This window comes from Oncorhynchus masou, chromosome 31 (genome assembly GCF_036934945.1).
Source record: "Oncorhynchus masou masou isolate Uvic2021 chromosome 31, UVic_Omas_1.1, whole genome shotgun sequence".
In the NCBI taxonomy this organism is placed as follows: Eukaryota; Metazoa; Chordata; class Actinopteri; order Salmoniformes; family Salmonidae; genus Oncorhynchus; species Oncorhynchus masou.
This window is the reverse complement of record NC_088242.1, coordinates 32,578,028-32,595,601: the sequence shown is the minus strand read 5'-3', so window position 1 is coordinate 32,595,601 and position 17,574 is coordinate 32,578,028. Positions and strand designations below refer to the sequence as shown.

The following is a 17,574-nucleotide window of genomic DNA, read 5'->3' as shown; positions in this document are numbered from 1 at the left end:
GAAGACATTATCTAGACATATTTACCAAAAATGATTTTATTATTTAAAAAAAAATGATAACAAAAATGTTTTATTGTCACATACACCGGATAGGTGCAGTGAAATGTGTTGTTTTACATGGTAGTATGCGACCCTGGAGCAAATGAGGGTAATTAGGGTTAAGTGCCCTGCTCGACAGATTTTACACCTTGTCGGCTCAAGTATTCAAACCAGCGACCTTTCGCTTACTGGCCCAACCGCTACCTGCTGTCCCGTTGTCAATAAAGCACCTTGAATTTATATATTTAATTTAGCAGACGGCTTTATCCATTTCGACCTACAGTCATGTGTGCATATATTTTACGTATGGATGGCCCTGGAAATCAAAACAACCCTGGCGGTGAAAGTGCCATGCTCGACCAACTCGACCAATAGGCCCCTTCACTAATGCCCCGCCCCAGAATTTTGGCCAACCAATCGCAGCGCTCCATTGGATAACAACTGTCGCTAACCAAGCTCTAGTACAGCGCCTAGGACAAGCTTTAGTGAAGGGTGAATTGAGGAATTCCAGTGTATGTAGTCTGTAGTCGGATCTAATCTGGCATGACCCTTGACTTGACACTTGACCTTTAACCCTAACCTCTTACCTCTGCAGGGAGGGCTGGAACAGATACGTGTGTGACTGCTCTGGGACCGGATACCTGGGACGGGCCTGTGAGAGAGGTGAGCGGATGGGGAGAGATGGAGGGATGGAGAGAGGGGGAAGGAGGTGGTGTTATTTAGTCTATGGTTTATTAAAGCATTGTCTACTGTATAGTTACTTCCCCTGAACAGCCACACTGAACCAACAAAACATATAAAAAGAGACAGACCGAGAGAGATGGAAGAAGGTAGATTGAGTGAGTGATGGATGAAGTGAATCCCTTAGAGGCTTATGGGAAAGATGAAGAGAGAGAGACAGATGGAGAAAAGAAAGATGAGTCAGAAAGGGAGGAGAGCGAGCATGTTGTCATGGTGAAGCAGCTGATTCTGTTACCATGGTAATTCATTTTCTTGCCAATGTCTAACAAACACACACACCTCAGATCTGTCCATAATAGAGAGATTAAATTAGAGAGAGAGAGAGAGAGAGAGAGAGAGGGGGGAGAGAGAGAGAGAGAGAGAGAGAGAGAGAGAGAGAGAGAGAGAGAGAGAGAGAGCCTCAGTAACTGGTGGTTCAGTGGATTAAAGGATGGACAGATGGAGAAACAGATGGAGAGAGTGGTTTGCCATGTTTACTCCTACCTGCGGGTTCTACCTCTTTCTTTCTCTCTATCCCTCTCACTCTCTCTCTCCATATCCCTCATCTCTCTCTCTCTATCTCTTTGTCCCCAATATTCTCTCAGATCTGTTTGTTGCTTCAGTTTTATTCCAGAACAGTCGTCAGAAGGACACATTCAGACATACTGCCTTCATTATCATCTGTCCTTCTCCATCTCCCTCTTTCTACCCCCCTCCTCAGTCAGGTGCTCTGCTGAAGTGCCATTTTAGAGTTTCAATTAGTCAGCTGTTTAGAAATTACTCAGGTGTGTGTGTATGTGCACTCGTATGTGTTAGTTAGTCATGTTATCGTGATGTAACAGGCTAACCTCCAGTTAATGAGGATTCATTTGCATTTTAGCCAAAAGCTTTTCTCCCGCTCTTCCACTCTCTTCCTCTCTCGCCTTCTCCCCATCTCGCCTTTGCTCTATCCTTCCTCGCTTTACTGAACCCTCCTCTGTTCCCTCTGAAATTCACTCCCTTATTCACATTCACATTCACACACACAAACACACACTGAGCTCATTAGTATTCATGAGGCCTCTCTCTTCCTGTTCTCTTGTTTTCGCCTCCAACGGTCTTCCACGGAAACAGAGATAGGAGGAGAGAGAGAGGAGTGAGAGAGAGATGAACGAAGGATCAGAGAAAGGTAGAAACAGAGAAAAAGGATAGAACCATCTCTCTCTCAGCCGTCTCATGGAAAATAAGCAGCTTTCAATTTGATTTATTTTCTGGCATTTAAATCAAACTGGAAACACTGGCTTGATTTGGTCTCATCTGGACTGGTCTGGGCTGGTCTGGACTTGTCTTTTCTTGTCACTGGCAGATATTCATGTCTTCTTCTGCTTCCTTCCCTCCTCTAGATGCGACCATCCTGTCCTATGATGGTAGTAAGTTTATGAAGGTCCAGTTGCCCGTAGCGATGCACACCGAGGCGGAGGACGTGTCGCTACGGTTTCGCTCCCAGCGGGCCTACGGTGTTCTCATGGCAACAACATCACGGAACTCAGCCGACACGCTCCGACTGGAGCTGGATGGGGGCCGTGTCCGTCTCACTGTCAACCTAGGTACAAACACACATACACTGTCAACCTAGATACACACACACATACACTGTCAACCTAGGTACAAACACACATACACTGTCAACCTAGGTACACACACACATACTGTCAACCTAGGTACAAACACACATACACTGTCAACCTAGGTACAAACACACATACACTGTCAACCTAGGTACACACACACATACTGTCAACCTAGGTACAAACACACATACACTGTCAACCTAGGTACAAACACACATACACTGTCAACCTAGGTACAAACACACATACACTGTCAACCTAGGTACACACACACATACTGTCAACCTAGGTACAAACACACATACACTGTCAACCTAGGTACAAACACACATACACTGTCAACCTACGTACACACACACCTACACTGTCAACCTAGGTACACACACACCTACACTGTCAGCCTAGGTACACACACACATACACTGTCAACCTAGGTACACACACACATACACTGTCAACCTAGGTACACACACACATACACTGTCAACCTAGGTACACACACACATACTGTCAACCTAGGTACAAACACACATACACTGTCAACCTAGGTACACACACACATACTGTCAACCTAGGTACACACACACATACACTGTCAACCTAGGTACAAACACACATACACTGTCAACCTACGTACACACACACCTACACTGTCAACCTAGGTACACACACACCTACACTGTCAACCTAGGTACACACACACATACACTGTCAACCTAGGTACACACACACATACACTGTCAACCTAGGTACACACACACATACACTGTCAACCTAGGTACACACACACATACACTGTCAACCTAGGTACAAACACACATGCTGTCAACCTAGGTACAAACACACATACACTGTCAACCTAGGTACAAACACACCTACACTGTCAACCTAGGTACACACACACATACCGTCAACCTAGGTACACACTAACCCATACTGTCAACCTCGGTAAACACATACACACACTTTTAATCAAAGCACATACACACATATGCACACAGACACTGTCAACCTAAGTACACACACATAATCTGAGAATAGGGTGCACACATACATTTACACCTAAATCTGATATTACACATACACAAACACTCACATCCACACTATTGTGCTGTACTGTACTGTCTGTCTGTGTATTGTTGAACAGAGGGTTGGTCCTCACGGTCCGAGGCTGCGTTCCCTGCTCACTCCCAGATGACCACTGCACCCCTAAGATCACACACACACACATGCAGGGGTGTGTGTTGGTCTCTGGCTGTAGCATCTGCGTCTCTGCTGTGGTTGACGACACCCGACACACTGAGGTATTATGGGAACCATGACCTCTGACCTCCCATGAGCCTCTGCTCCACCAGGGGCGGGATTTGGTACTCTGTTGCTAGGTGATGGAAATATGGGGCCACGCCGACCTCAGTGTCCAGATGTTATGGATGTCATGGTCACTGAGGCCATCACTCTGACCAGAGTAGCCAATGACACACCGTTTATACTGAAACCCCTCACTCTCCCTCAGCCAATTCCAGAGCAAGCCAATTCAGAGATCAACTAATCTTATCTGCTGGATTCATTGTGCTGTTATGCCATTTGCTCAGAGCAGATTGCAGAACGCCATATCCTCTGCTCTGATTGGCCCGTAACCCCCTCCCAGCTTGCCCCCAGGAGGTGGGGAGAGTGTGTGTTCTCAGTGAGGTGTGTAGCGTGTGTTGGTGTGTTTGTCCCCAGCGCGTGGTATTCTGTGTTTGTGCAGCGTTAACCCTCTGCTCTGCTCTCCCTCCAGACTGTATCAGGATTAACTGTACCGCCAGTAAGTCACGCCCCATCTCACACTACCTCTCAGTACGTGTGTGTTTGTGAGTGTGTGTGTGTTAGTGAGCGCGTGTGTTTGAATGTGCGTGTGTGTGTGTGTGTGTGTGTGTGTGTGTGTGTGTGTGTGTGTGTGTGTGTGTGTGTGTGTGTGTGTGTGTGTTCGTGGATGTACAACTGTATGCTTCTTCTAGAGTCCAGGGTGACTAAGGCAGCCATTTTAGAGAAAAGGCAAGAGAGAAGAGCGAGAGAGGAAGGGGGGGGTGTTAGTGAAGGAGGCAAGGGGGAACAGGAAAAAGAGATACAGAGGGAAGACAGAGGAGAGCCAAGGGAAAAGAGAGAGAGTGAGAGACAGAGATGTACAGAGGAGTGTGAAGGTGTGGAGTTCCATCACGGGGATTGACTGAAAGCTTCTTAGGGCTTCTGGGTAATTATGTCTCCTTCACGCCGGAAACAAAAGACTCTATCCCTCCATCCCTTTACATCCCTCCATCCATCCCTTCCTCTCTCCCTGATTTGTCTGGATGTTGTTTTCGTGACTTGAGCTCTGTGTGTGTGTGTGTGTGTGTGTGTGTGTGTGTGTGTGTGTGTGTGTGTGTGTGTGTGTGTGTGTGTGTGTGTGTGTGTGTGTGTGTGTGTGTGTGTGTGTGTGTGTGTGTGTGTGTGTGTGTGTGTGTGTGTGTGTGTGTGTGTGTGTGTGTGTCCTTTCACCACGGAAGACGGCTCTATGACGGTATCCTGGTACTCTCAAAGGGAGAAGGTGTTGCCATGGGAACAATACTAGCCGACTTTCTTATCTCCATCTGCAGTATGAAACATAATGCTTTTTATAAGCATATAAACCTTCAAAATGGATTATGATTTTCTAATGATCCTGAGTTATCAGCCATTTTAAGTCTAAAATACTGCCATGGAAAGAACTTCATATTCTGAGTTGATTATAAAACATAACAAGAGTTCATACCATTCAATAACTCAATGATAATGTCACCATTAGGACAATCGATTGTATTTCATACATTTGATTTGTGTAAGTTCCATAGACATTGGTTCCGCAATTAGCCTCTCTTCCATGACCACATTCCATGGTCCTGTGAGTGTGTGTGAGTGAGTGTGTGTCCTGGCTGTCTCGAGTTGACATGGATCACTGCCTCATACTCACATAAGCCCATTCACCCCATCTCACACACACACACACACACACACACACACACACACACACACACACACACACACACACACACACACACACACACACACTCACTCACTCTCAGGCAGTGATCCATGGTAACAGGATGAGATGCTCATGCCCAGAGCACAGCTGAGACTCCTCAGGGGAGCCCTCTGTCCTCTCCTGAAAACTAATCACACCTAACACACCTCACACACACACTCACACATGCATGTACACACACAGAGAGACCTCACACATGCAGCAATATGCTATGTGTTTGTGTCTGTGTGTGTCATGGTGCTGACATTTCCCACAGCAGAATCTGTCAGGCTGTTTACCTCTCGCCTTATCATCACTCCTATATGTCAACCCCTCCCCCCACCCCCACCCCTCCACACACACACATACACACACACACGCTGGTCTAGCCTGGCGAGTTTTCACTATTTGAGAGAGAGAGAGAGAGAGAGAGAGAGAGAGAGAGAGAAAGACTGACAGGGGGAGACAAGAAATGAGGAGATATGTACTGAGAGGGGGGATGAAAGGACTGACAGAGAGAGAGAGAGAGAGAGAGAGACATAGAGAGAGAGATGGACAGTGAGACAAAGAGGGAGAGAAGAGGGGAGGGAAAAAGAGAGCGATGGAGGGAGAATATTCTTCCTGCTGTATGCCAGCTCTCCATCAAGCCCTTCTAGCGACAGGGCTGAATATCTAGTGCCACCATGTGGCTGAAACGGTAGGACTCTATGGCAGGAGACATGGGTGTGTGTGCCTGCCTACCTGTGTGCCTGTGTGGGTGTGTGAATGTATGTCTAAGGTGTTTGTCTGTGTACAGGTATGTGTGTGTATTAACTAACTGGAATGTGTGTAGGTAAGGGTCCAGAGACCATCTTTGCGGGGGTGGGGCTGAATGATAATGAGTGGCACACGGTCAGAGTGGTGCGTCGTGGGAAAAGCCTCAAACTCACCGTCGACGACCTGCAACCTGTAGAAGGTAACCATAGCATCCCCCCAACACTGTCAACCCTGACCTTTCAGTCCTAACCTTAACCACTGTCCTCAAACCCATAACCTGCAGACCTGGCTTAAATACATACAAGCACTTGAAGTGTCTTGTATTTAGCTTACCTGATCCAATGTAACCAAAGGAATATTCCCAAAAGTGCAAACTCCACTCACCCGAGACTCTGGTCAAGCTAAATCAAGCGCACCTCAAATGTTTGAATGTATTTGACCCCGGTCTGCTAATCTCTCCCCTGACCCCTGAACTCTAACCCCTCCAGGTCAGATGGCAGGCGACCACACCCAGCTGGAGTTCCACAACGTGGAGACAGGCATTGTGACGGAGAAGCGCTTCATGCCCGCTGTGCCCTCCAACTTCATAGGGCATCTGCAGGGCCTCACCCTCAACGGGATGCCTTACATAGACCTCTGTAAGGACAGAGTACACACCTACACACGCCATACACACACCTTACACCAGGGGTGTCAAACATACAGCCCGTAGGCCGGTGGTTTGAGTAAGAAATAATAAATATATATGTGTACAAATACAAAACATTAAGGACACCTGGTCTTTCCATGACATAACATAAACTGACCAGGTGAATCCAGGTGAAAGATGAAAGCTATGATTGCTTATTGATGTCACCTGTTAAATCCACTTCAATCCGTGTAGATGAAGGGTAGGAGACACGTTAAAGAAGGATTTTTAAACCTAAAGACAATTAAGACATGGATTGTGAACGGATTGTGCCGTTCAGGGGGTGAATGGTCAGGACAAAAAAATGTAAGTACATTTGAACAGGGTATGGTAGGAGGTGCTAGGAGCACCAGTTTGGGTCAAGAACTGCAATGCTGTAGAGGTTTTCACACTCAACAGTTTCCCTTAATGGCCATGTACTCTTACAGTGGCTTGCGAAAGTATTCACCCCCTTGGCATTTTTCCTATTTTGTTGCCTTACAACATGTAATTAAAATGGATTTATCATTTGATTTACACAACGTGCCTACTACCACTTTGAAGATGCAAAATATTTTTTATTGTGAAACAAACATGAAATTAGACAAAAGAAGGAAAACTTGAGAGTGCATAACTATTCACCCCCCTTACCTCCTAAGTCAATACTTTGTAGAGCCACCTTTTGCAGCAATTACAGCTGCAAGTCTCTTGGGGTATGTCTCTATAAGCTTGGCACATCTAGCCACTGGGATTTTTGCCCATTCTTCAAGGCAAAACTGCTCCAGCTCCTTCCAGTTGGATGGGTTCCGCTGGTGGACAGCAATCTTTAAGTCATAACACAGAATCTCAATTGGATTCAGGTCTGGTCTTTGACAAGGCCATTCCAAGACATTTAAATATTTCACCTTATACCACTCGAGTGTTGCTTTAGCAGTATGCTTAGGGTCATTGTCCTGCTGGAAGGTAAACCTCCATCCCAGTCTCAAATCTCTGGAAGACAAACAGTTTTTCCTCAAGAATTTCCCTGTATTTAGCGCCATTCATCATTCCTTCAATTCTGACCAGTTTCCCAGTCCCTGCTGATGAAAAACATCCTCACAGCATGATGCTGCCACCACCATGCTTCCAGGATGGTTGTCTCGGGGTGATGAGAGGGGTTGGGTTTGTGCCAGACATAGCATTTTCCTTGATGGCCAAAAAGAGCAATTTTAATCTCATCTGACCAGAGTATCTTCTTCCATATGTTTGGGGAGTCTCCCACATGCCTTTTGGCGAACACCAAACGTGTTTGCTTATTTTTTTCTTTAAGCAATGGCTTTTTTCTGGCCACTCATCCGTAAAGCCCAACTCTGTGGAGTGTACAGCTTAAAGTGGCCCTATGGACAGATACTCCAATCTCCGCTGTGGAGCTTTGCAGCTCCTTCAGGGTTATCTTTGGTCTCTTTGTTGCCTCTCTGATTAATGCCCTCCTTGCCTGGTCCATGAGTTTTGGTGGACGACCCTCTCTTGGCAGGTTTGTTGTGGTGTCATATTCTTTCCATTTTTTAATAATGGATTTAATGGTGCTCCGTGGGATGTTCAAAGTTCCGGATATTTTTTTATAACCCAACTCTGTACTTCTCCACAACTTTGTCCCTGACCTGTTTGGGGAGCTCCTTGGTGTTCATGGTGCCACTTGCTTGGTGATGCCTCTTGCTTAGAGATGTTGCAGTCTCTGGGGCCTTTCAGATCAGGTGTATGTGTATATATATATATCCGTTGTGCAATCTAAGTTTCACATGATCTCAGTGTATATATATATATATATACACTGAGGTCATGTGACACTTAGATTGCACACAGGTGGACTTTGGTTAATTAATTATGTGACTTCTGAAGGTAATTGGTTGCACCAGATCTTATTTAGGGACTTTATAGCAAAGGGGTTGAATACACACCGTTTTTCCATTTTAAATGTTGGAGGGCCAGTAGGAGGCACTCTTTCCTCTGGTCTAAAAAATTATCCCAATGCCCCAGGGCAGTGATTGGGGACACTGCCCTGTGTAGGGTGCCGTCTTTCGGATGGGACATTAAATGGGTCTCCTGACTCTCTGAGGTCATTAAAGATCCCATGGCACTTATCGTAAGAGTAGGGGTGTTAACCCCGGTGTCCCGGCTAAATTCCCAATCTGGCCCTCAAATAATCACAGTCAGCTAATAATCCCCTGTTTACAATTGGCTCATTCATCCCCCTCCTCTCCCCTATAACTATTCCCCAGGTCGTTGCTGCAAATGAGAACATGTTCTCAGTCAACATACCTGGCAAAATAATGGATAAATTTAAAACAAAAAATGTAACAAGTTATTTTTTTCATTTCACTTCACCAGTTTGGACTATTTTGTGTATGTCCATTACATGAAATCCAAATAAAAATCCATTTAAATTACAGGTTGTAATGCAACAAAATAGGAGAAATGCCAAGGGGGATGAATACTTTTGCAAGGCACTGTATAATCTCCACCAGCACAGCCAGAAGAGGACTGGCCACCCCTCAGAGCCTGGTTCATCTCTATGTTTCATCCTAGATTCCTGCTTCTAGGGAGTTTTTCCTAGCCACTGTACGTCTACGTCTGCATTGCTGTTTGGGGTTTTAGGCTGGATTTAACAATGACTAAAACCAAATCGAAACTGTGTAGGAAGGATAATGGACCTATTGTATATTCATACTGTTTATTGACTGTGTCCAGCTTGCTAATAATCACCAAAATGAAAGCTAGACAGTCAGGGAGCATCGAAGATTCCCTAAACGATGGATAGAGGACTATTTTCTGAAAATGTTCACAGCAAGGAAATATAGCCAATTTTTTGTGCGGCTCTCCGGACCTTGTTGAAGGCTGAATGCAGCCCCTGGGGCAAAATTAGTTTGACACCCCTGCTTTACACACACCTGAACCCTCAACGGCATGCCCTAGACCTCTGTAAGAACAGAGTATTCAACTACCAACACTACTTACACCCACACACCTTAAACATACACAACTGCACTTACGCTGAATGACACGCCATACGTAGGCCGCTGTAAAACCAGAGTACAGACACACCTTACATGCACCTCACGCTGATAGGCATTCACTATAGACCTCTGTAAGGATAGAGAACACACGCCTACACACACCTTACACACACATACAGTGCCATCGGAAAGTATTCAGACCCCTTGACTTTTTCCACATTTTGTTATGTTACTGCCTTATTCTAAAATGGATTAAACTCATTGTTTTCCTCATCAATCTACACACAATACCCCACAATGACACAGAAAAACAGGTTTTTAGAAATTTTAACAGATGTAATCATATTAAAAAACAGAAATGCCTTATTTACATAAGTGTTCAGACCCTTTGCTAGTAGACTCGAAATTGAGCTCAGGTGCATCCTGTTTCCATTGATCATCCTTGAGATGTTTCTACAACTTCACTGGAGTCCGCCTGTGGTAAATTCAATTGATTCGACATGATTTGGGAAAGGCACACACCTGTCTATGTAAAGTCCCAGAGTTGACAGTGCATGTCAGAGCAAAAACCAAGCAATGAGGTCAAAGGAATTGTCCGTAGAGCTCGGGGACAGGATTGTGTAGAGGCACAGATCTGGGGAAGGCTACCAAAACATGTCTGCAGCATTGAAGGTCCCCAAGAACCACCAAGACTCTTCCTAGAGCTGGCCACCCGGCCAAACTGAGCAATCGGGCGAGATAGGACTTGTTTAGGGAGGTGACCAAGAACCCAATGGTCACTCTGACAGAGCTCCAGAGTTCCTCTGTGGAGATTGGAGAACCTTCCATTAGGACAACCATCTCTGCAGCACTCCACCAATCAGGCCTTTATGTTAGAGTGTCCAGACGAAAGCCACTCCTCAGTAAAAGGCACATGACAGCATGCGTGGAGTTTGCCAAAAGGCACCTAAAGGACTTTCAGACCATGAGAAACAAGATTCTCTGGACTGATGAAACCAAGATTGAACTCTTTGACCTGAATGCCAAGTGTCACGTCTGGAGGAAACCCTCCACAATCCCTACAGTGAAGCATGGTGGTGGCAACAGCATGCGGTGGAGATGTTTTTTAGCGGCAGGGACTGGGAGACTAGTCAGGATAAATAAATGATAAATGGAGCAAAGTACAGAGAGATCCTTGATGAAAACTTGCTCCAGAGAACTCAGGACCTCAGGACCTCGGGTTCACCTTCCAACAGGACAATAACCCTAAGCACACAGCCAAGACAATGCAGGAGTGGCTTCAGGACACGTCTCTGAATATCCTTGAGTGGCCAGAGCCCCGACTTGAACCCTATCTAACATCTCTGAAGATACCTAAAAATGGCTGTGCAACGACGCTCCCCATCCAACCTGACAGAGCTTGAGTGGATCTGCAGAAAATAATGGGAGAAACTCCCCAAATACAGGTGTGCCAAGCTTGTAGCGTCATACCCAAGAAGACTCGAGGCTGTAATCGCTGCCAAAGGTGCTACAACAAAGTACTCACTAAAGTTTTGCAAAAGTTTGCAAATATTTCTAAAAACCTGTTTTTGCTTTGTCATTACGGGGTATTGAGGATAGATTTATAAGGGGGGAAACGATGTAATCAATTTTAGAATAAAGCTTTAACGTAACAAAATGTGGAAAAAGTCAAGGGGTCTGATTACTTTCTGAATGCAGTATACTTGAATCAATGTGTAGACATACCTACACAGACTTCACCCTCAACGGCATGCCCGACGTAGACCTCTGGAAGGACAGAGCACACACCTACACACACAACTTATACCAACACACAAACCTTACACATACAGTGCCTTCAGAAAGTATTCACACCCCTTGACTTTTTCCACATTTTGTGGTGTTAGGAAGTGGGATTACAATGGATTTAATTGTCAATGATTTACTCAAAATACTTTGTAATGTCAAAGTGTACAAAACATTTGAAAATTTGTAAAAAATAAAAAATAAATAATGAAAATAAAACACTAAGATACCTTGATTAGATAAGTATTCAATCCCTCGAGTCAATACAGAATGACCTTTGGCGATTACAGCTCTGAGTCTTTCTGGGTAAGTCTGGATTGTGCAACATTTGCACTAAATTCTTCAAGCTCTGTCAAATTGTTGTTGATCATTGCTAGACAACCATTTGTAGGTCTTACCATAGATTTTCAAGGCCATTTAAGTCAAAACTGTATCTCGGCCACTCAGGAACATTGACTGTCTTTTTGGTAAGTGACTCCAGTGTAGATTTGGCCTTGTGTTTTAGGTTACTGTCCTGCTGAAATGTGATTTAATCTCCCAGTATCTGACTGAACCAGGTTTTCCTCTAGGATATTGCCTGGGCTTAGCTCCATTCCTTTTTTATCCTGAAAAACTCCCCAGTCCTTAACGGTTACAAGCATACCCATAACATGATGCAGCCACCACTATGCTTGAAAATATGGAGAATGGTACTCAGTACTGTGTTGTATTGGATTTGCCTCAAACATAAGACTTTGTATTCAGGACAAAAAGTACATTTCTTTGCCACATTTTGTGCAACATTACTTTCGTGCCTTGTTGCAAACAGGATGCATGTTTTGGAATATTTGTATTCTGTACAGGCTTCATTCTTTACACTCTGTCAGTTAAGTTAGTATTGATCCATCCTCAGTTTTCTCCTATCACAGCCATTAAACTATGTATCTGTATTAAACTCACCATTAGCCTCATGGTGAAATCCCTGATTGGTTTCTTTCCTATCTGGCAAATGAGGTAGGAAGGACATCTTTATCTTTGTAGTGACTGGGTGTAGTGATACACCATCCAAAGTGTAATTAATAACTTCACCATGCCCAAAGGGATATTTAATGTCTGCTTTTCCCCCCCTATCTAACCATAGGTTCCCTTCTTTGCAAGGCATTGGAAAACCTCCCTGGGGTTGAATCTGTTTGAAATTCATTGCTCGACTGAGGGACCTTACAATTATCTGTATGTGTAGGGTACAGAGATGAGATAGTCATTCAAAAATCATGTTAAACACTGTTATTGCTCATTGAGTGAGTCCATGCAACTTATTATGTGACTTGGTAAGCACATTTTTACTTTTACTTATTTATTTACTACTTACATATTTAGGCTTACCATATCAAAGTAGTTGAATACATCAGGTTTTCATTTTCTATTCATTTGTAAACACTTCAAAAACATAATTCTACTTTAACATTATGGGGTATTGTGTGTGTGGGCCAGTGAGGACAAAAATCTAAATTTGATCCATTTTAAATTCAGGCTGTAACAACAAAATGTGGAAAAAGTCAAGGGGTGCGAATGCTTTCTGAATGCACTGTACACAACTCCACACACCTCATGCTGAATGACACCCCTTATATAGACCACCGTAAGACCACACGCACATCTCATCCTTGGTCCTCTTGATCCTAGGTAAGAATGGTGACATCGACTATTGCGAACTGAACGCTGTGATTGGTTATAAGAGCATCGTGGCGGACCCGGTGACGTTCAGGTCACGGTCGAGCTACGTGACCCTGCCCACGCTCCAGGCCTACTACTCCATGCACCTGTTCCTCCAGTTCAAAACCACCTCCCCTGACGGACTCGTACTCTACAACAGAGGAGACGGAAACGACTTTATAGTGGTGGAGCTGGTCAAAGGGTACGACATAATTACTTACTTAACTACCTATTGATACTGTAGTCTGTCTACTACTGATACTGTACAACAGAGGATAGCTAACTCCCTATAGCTACTATTTACATTACTGATACTGTACAACAGTGTATAGCTAACTAGCGAACTCCCTATAGCTACTATTTACATTACTGATACTGTACAACAGAGGAGGTTGAAATCATTTGGTGAAGGGACATGTCAGAGTGGGACAACTATCGACAACTCATGGATATACAGTTCATATTATAATATTCTAATCCTGATCACCCTCCCCAGCTACCTCCACTATGTGTCTGACCTGGGGAATGGGGCACACCTGATCAAAGGGAACTCCAACTCTCCTCTGAATGACAACCACTGGCACAATGTGCTCATATCCAGGGACACCAACAACCTGCACACTGTTAAGATAGATACCAAGGTCACTACACAGACCACTATGGGGGCCAAGAACCTGGATCTCAAAGGTAACACACACACACTGTACATACCATACTACCCTTCTACTACTATGGAATCTCTCTGCCTCAGCCCTTGTTCCCTAACAGCAGAGGGCAGTACTGTCAGCTAAGAGAGAGACTTTTTTTTTTATTGTTGCATGGAGCTGTCACTCAAGTTATGCTGTGTTCCTATAGGTGACCTGTACGTAGGGGGGGTGGCTAAGGAGATGTATAGGGACCTTCCCAAGCTCGTCCACTCTCGGGAAGGCTTCCAGGGTTGCTTAGCAACCGTTGACCTTAACGGCCGACTACCCGACCTGCTGGCCGATGCTCTAGCTACCACCGGACAAGTGGAGAGGGGCTGTGAAGGTACACACACACACACAGGTACACACACACACACACACACACACACACACACACACACACACACACACACACACACACACACACACACAAACAAACCATGAGTACCTACACAACAAAAAGTATAGAGAGACACACACATACCAGGACTTTCTCCTTACCAATGCATATCATAGCTTCTTTGTTTTTGACTCATTCCTTCACTATTGCTCCAGCTAACAGCTGTTTTTATTATGTTGGAGATTGTCCACCTTGTTTTGGCATCTGTCTTTCTCTTCCCTCTTTCTCTCTCTTTTGCTCTCTCCGTTTTTTGTTCTTTTTCTTTTTTTTACAGGCATTTCTATGCTTTGTTTTTACTAACCATCTAACATATTTTGCTTGTCGTTGTTTTGTTTTTGTTTTCGGCTGGCGAAAGTTGCATTGATGAAAGCTGACTTGCAAGGTAGATCGCTCTGTGTGTGCGTGTATGTGTCTGTGTGCGCTTCTGATCGACTGGGTTCGAACCTGGGCCTCCTGCGCACCACACATCTGTGTTAGCCTGCTAAGCTAAAGTTTAGGCATTTGCTCAGCTAACGTATGTGCTCAGGTCTCAGGCAAGGGTACTCATTACGCAAGCCACCTCGGTTACATTTGTGGGTGCATGTGTGTGTTGTGTTCTGACGTAACCCGTCCGTCCAGGTCACCATAGTGACATCATTCCCTCAGTGACACCATTACTGTTTAATTTAGACCACACACCCTGCACCTCCTTCACTTGGAAGCATGATTCTAACCCCACCCCCTGCTTCTAACCCCACCCTCTTCTGTTTGACCTCTCCCTCCCTGTATCTAACCTAGGGCTGGCCAACCTCATGGACAGCTACAGGATGTCCAGTGAATTGGATATCCAATTCAACAATCCAAAAGTGCTATTCATTTTCAATGAGGATCAACTCTTAATGGAATGATTCACAAAGATTTTGGACTTAATATATTTTTTCTTGTCGATTTCTCCAGAGCATTTCTAAGGGCTTATTCTGATTATTTTCTTACTTTCAGCAGCCTCTGGTTGACATTAGCCTTCATCGTTTAGAAGTTAAAGGATTTGTCTTTCCAGGTCCCAGTACTACCTGTCAGGAAGACTCTTGCTCCAATCAGGGCGTGTGTTTGCAGCAGTGGGAGGGATTTAGCTGTGATTGCAGTATGACATCATTCGGAGGGCCGCTCTGCAATGACGGTGAGTCACTTTTATTCCTTCTATTCCTATGACCTATTTCCTGTTTACTACATCCTGTTTCTGCTCATTTGACAACAAGTCATGTAAATCTGTTGTCCACAGCGGGGACCACGTATATCTTTGGTCGTGATGGGGGTGTGATTGTGTACACCTGGCCTCCTAACGAGCGCCCCAGTACACGGGCTGACCGGCTCGCGCTGGGCTTCAGCACACAGCAGAAACACGCTACCCTGCTACGGGTCGACAGCGCCTCGGGACTGGGGGACTACCTACAGCTACAGATAGTAAGGATTACATTGTTTAACACTGGCCTCTACAAAATCCCAGTGGAACTGCGCTCTGTCTTCCTAAAACCAGCACTCTGCTACACGACCAACTATAAATCCCTTTCTCCCTTTCTATCCTCTTTCTCTATCCCTTTCTGTCCCTTGATCTCTCTCTCTCTCTCTCTGTGTGTCTATTTTTCACTCCTCAGGATAAAGGAAATATTAGGGTAGTGTTTAACGTGGGAACAGATGACATCAACATTGAAGAGACTGCTAAATCCGTTAATGATGGGAAGTACCACATAGTTCGGTTTACCCGCAGCGGAGGCAACGCAACCCTGCAGCTGGACGACCTGCAAATCATAGAGCGTTACCCCTCAGGTAAGGACCGACCACAGCCTACACCCCGCCTGTCACAGCCAATCACACTACAGGGCTTCGCTTTACTTCCTGAATAAAAGGAAGTGACTGTATACCGTAAGTATTTCTTTCAGTATTAATATAAGGGTGTTGTAATGTTGCTGTTACTGATGTTATTACTACATCATAGCTACGTTACTATTAGGACTTTTGTTATGACTTGCTGAAGATCAAATGTCTATGTTATGATGTAATTTTCCTGTTAAAACATAAAAAAGAGATATGTAGTAACACTTCCCCAGTTTGCCTTGACTCCAGGGAGTCTGTACTGACATGACTGGTAATTTATGTTGCTATGTTAAATAGTGTGATACGTAAATGAACCATGTAAACATTTAATACAGGTAGTAGTTGTGTTTTATTTAAAAAATAATAATAATAGCCATTGGGGCATTTGGCCAAACAGCAACACAATAAACATTTCATTTTCTGAGTAAACTAGACTGAAAAAAAAACAGAGAAAAAATGATTGTATTTTTTTTTTTTTTTTTTGCATTGGATTTTTAAACATTTGTTGTTGTTTTTATATAAAAGTAGTAATCATATATTTTCGAGAGTTATTTAGTTAGATGTTAGCTAAACGGCTAAACACTAGACAGAGAGGTGTATGAGGGTTGATCTGTTAGCTTTAACAATGATTATCGTTATTCTTCTGTTGTTTTATCAAACTCTCTAAACTCCTGTCTGTCAGATGATAATTAACTGTTTAAATGTCTCTTTAAATCAAAGTCCATGAACAGAAAGTCAATGTCCGCTCGGTTGCTGCTCCTGATCGTAACTCTTATTGAAATTAAGACACAGCAACAATGTTCGGACCGACTAACAGGACCTTGGTCAGGACTTTGACTTTCTCTTCATGGCTGTTCATTTTGTTGTCCAGCTCCTGTGCCAGCTGTTGATGTGCGTAATTACTGTGTTTTCATCTTTAAATTAAAGGCAACATTGATAACGAGCGCCTGGCCATCGCTAGACAGAGAATCCCCTATCGACTCGGTCGAGTAGTTGACGATTGGCTATTCGACAAAGGTAAAAACATCATTAAAATTACTTAAAACTTTTAGCTTAAAAGTCAACCTGAAGCAAGTTGAAACTGTGACCATCAACTAACATCTAAAATTCTAAATTCATAACTAAGTTTAAACATTATAGTAGCTGTTAGAGTGTAATATTGTCAGACTGTGTAAACTGTAGTGTAACTGTACTGTTCTGTAATACAGTAATTTACTGTAAACTGTAGCTAGAGAGAAAGGTTGATAAAACCAGGTTAAAGGGACAATGGGAAGATTCATCTGAATAACTGTGAAACTAGTACAGATAAAAAGGGCTTTATTAAGATTCTGTCATAATGCTGTTTCTCCAATTGTAAAC

General features: G+C 44.0%; 1 pseudogene; it reads left to right on the top strand.

The window, feature by feature from the left end:
- LOC135523826 (neurexin-1a-like) overlaps positions 1–17,574 on the top strand; it is a 74,766-nt pseudogene that overhangs the window by 32,540 nt on the left and 24,652 nt on the right.